The following is a 3569-nucleotide window of genomic DNA, read 5'->3' as shown; positions in this document are numbered from 1 at the left end:
GCCAACGGAGCTATCGAGTAGGATCCTTTTCTACAGCACAACTGGTTGGCGCGTTGTTAAGGAGGGCGGTCACGTGTGTTAGCGAGGCAGAGGGCGCTGGGTTTGGGATAGTTTACCCGGAGTTGTAGTCAGAGAAGGAAATAGCTAATATTGCTAAACTAGCATACTGACTGGGTTTCATTACGTTGTGTTGCAAGTGGCACCTTTCCCTGTACGAACTACTTTTGACCAGGGCCATGGCACCCGTTTCCCTTTATGAACTACTTTTGACCAGGGCCATGGCACCCGTTTCCCTATTATGAATACTTTTGATCAGGGCCATAGCACCCATTTCCCTTTATGAATACTTTTGACCAGGGCCATATCACCCGTTTCCCTTTATGAATGCTTTTGACCAGGGCCATGGCACCCGTTTCCCTTTATTATCTACTTTTGACCAGGGCCATATCACCCGTTTCCCTTTATGATCTACTTTTGACCAGGGCCATGGCACCCGTTTCCCTTTATGAACTACTTTTGACCAGGGCCATATCACCCGTTTCCCTTTATGATCTACTTTTGACCAGGGCCATGGCACCCGTTTCCCTTTATGATCTACTTTTGACCAGGGCCATGGCACCCGTTTCCCTTTATGATCTACTTTTGACCAGGGCCATGGCACCCGTTTCCCTTTATGAACTACTTCTGACCAGGGCCCATTGGCGTGACATTGCTGAGCTGAGATCATAGCTAGCTAACTTTAATAACTTTTGTGTATAATACGTTGCGCTATTGAAACATACAGGCAACTATAATATATCGACTATAATCACAGAATGATTTCAAAAACACAACTCGAGTCGCATTCCAAATGTCCCAGTCAGGAACAAAGTGTGTTGCGTGGAGTGAGTGACGACACAGCCGTCAGAGAAGGTAGTGTCACACAGGGAGATGATCACCTCTCTTCTATAGAGACGCTGAATGTCGCCTAAAAGTGACCCGTTTGCATCCCTGGGTAGTCTCCCTTTGGACTCAGTGCTTCAGTGATTTCCAAATGCCTGAAGGTACCACGTTCATCTGTACAAACAATAGTACGCAAGTATAAACACCATGGGACCACGCGGCCGTCATACCGCTCAGGAAGGAGACGCGTTCTGTCTCCTAGAGATGAATGTACTTTGGTGCGAAAAGTGCAAATCAATCCCAGAAGAAAAGCAAAGGACCTTGTGAAGATGCTGGAGGAAACAGGTACAAAGTATCTAAATCCACAGTAAAATGAGTCCTATATCGACATAACCTGAAAGGCCGCCCAGAAAGGAAGAAGCCACTGCTCCAAAACTGCCATAAAAAAGCCAGACTACGGTTTGCCACTGCACATGGGGACAAAGATCATACTTTTTGGAGAAATGTCCTCTGGTCTGATGAAACAAAAATAGAACTGTTTGGCCATAATGACCATCGTTATGTTTGGAGGAAAAAGGGGGTGTCACGCCCTGACCTTAGAGATCCTTTTTATGTCTCTATTTTGGTTTGGTCAGGGCGTGAGTTGGAGTGGGTATTCTATGTTCTATGTTGTGTATTTCTTTGTGTTTGGCCGGGTGTAGTTCTCAATCAGAGGCAGCTGTCTATCGTTGTCTCTGATTGAGAACCATACTTAGGTAGCCCTTTTTTCCACCTGTCTTTGTGGGAAGTTTACTTTGGGGCACATAGCCTTTGAACTTCACGGTTTGTTTTTGTAGTGTTTATTGTTTTGTTCGGCGTCATTTTTTAAAAATAAATAAAATGTACGCTTATCACGCTGCACCTTGGTCCTCTCCTTACAACCGCCTTGACAGGGGGAAGCTTGCAAGCCGAAGAACACCATCCCAACCGTGAAGCACGGGGGTTGCAGCATCAAGGTGGCAGACCTAAAACAGGAAATTTTTACTAGGATTAAATGTCAGGAATTGTGAAAAACTGAGTTTAAATGTATTTGGCTAAGGTGTATGTAAACTTCTGACTTCAACTGTGTATATATATATATATATAGTGTAGGGTAGGTGTGTGTATATATATATATATATATATATATATATATATATATATATATATATATATATATATATATATATATATATATATATATGCTACCGTTCAAGAGTTTGGGGTCACTTAGAAATATCCAATTTTTTGGGAAAGAAAAGCACATTTGTTGTCCATTAAAATAACATAAAATTCATCAGAAATACAGTGTAGACATTGTTAATGTTGTAAATGACTATTGCAGCTGGAAACGGCTGATTTAAAAAAAATATATGGAATATCTACACAGACGTACAGAGGCCCATTATTAGCAACCATCACTCGTTTTTTCCAATGGCATGTTGTGTTAGCTAATCCAAGTTGGTCATTTTCATAGGCTTAGCACAGATGAAAACTGTTGTTCTGATTAAAGAAGCAATAAAACTGGCCTTCTTTAGACTAGTTGAGTATCTGGAACATCAGCATTTGTGGGTTCGATTACAGGCTCAAAATGGCCAGAAACAAAGAACTTTCTTCTGAAACTCGTAAGTCTATTCTTGTTCTGAGAAATTAAGGCTATTCCATGTGAGAAATTGGCAAGAAACTTCCTTTACACGCATCAGTCGTCCTGGTCCCTTTGCAGAAAAACAGCCCCAAAGCATGATGTTTCCACCCCCATGCTTCACAGTCGGTATGGTGTTCTTTGGATGCAACTCAGCATTATTTGTCCTCCAAACACGACGAGTTGAGTTTTTACCAAAATGTTCTATTTTGGTTTCATCTGACCATATGACATTCTCCCAATCTTCTTCTGGATCATCCAAATGCTCTCTAGCAAACTTCAGACGGGCCTGGACATGTATTAAGCAGGGGGACACGTCTGGCACTGCAGGATTTGAGTCCCTGGCGGCGTAGTGTGTTACTGATGGTAGGCTTTGTTACTTTGGTCCCAGCTCTCTGCAGGTCATTCACTAGGTCCCCCCGTGTGGTTCTGGGATTTTTGCTCACTGTTCTTGTGATCATTTTGACCCCACGGGGTGAGATCTTGCGTGGAGCCCCAGATCGAGGGAGATTATCAGTGGTCTTGTATGTCTTCCATTTCCTAATAATTGCTCCCACAGTTGATTTCTTCAAACCAAGCTGCTTACCTACTGCAGATTCAGTCTTCCCAGCCTGGTGCAGGTCTACAATTTTGTTTCTGGTGTCCTTTGACATCTCTTTGGTCTTGGCCATAGTGGAGTTTGGAGTGTGACTGTTTGAGGTTGTGGACAGGTGTCTTTTATACTGATAACTAGTTCAAACAGGTGCCATTAATACAGTTAACGAGTGGAGGACAGAGGAGCCTCTTAAAGAAGAAGTTACAGGTCTGTGAGAGCCAGAAATCTTGCTTGTTTGTAGGTGACCAAATCCTACATTGTGATTTTCTGGAATTTTTTTCTCATTTTGTCTGTCATAGTTGAAGTGCACCTATGATAAAAATTACAGGCCTCTCTCATCTTTTTAAGTGGGAGAACTTGCACAATTGGTGGCTGACTAAATACTTTTTTGCCCCACTGTATATGTCTGTCTATCTATCTATCTCGTGTGTG

This window comes from Salvelinus fontinalis, unplaced genomic scaffold (genome assembly GCF_029448725.1).
Source record: "Salvelinus fontinalis isolate EN_2023a unplaced genomic scaffold, ASM2944872v1 scaffold_0120, whole genome shotgun sequence".
NCBI classification, from domain to species: Eukaryota; Metazoa; Chordata; class Actinopteri; order Salmoniformes; family Salmonidae; genus Salvelinus; species Salvelinus fontinalis.
This window is presented reverse-complemented; position numbering follows the sequence as displayed.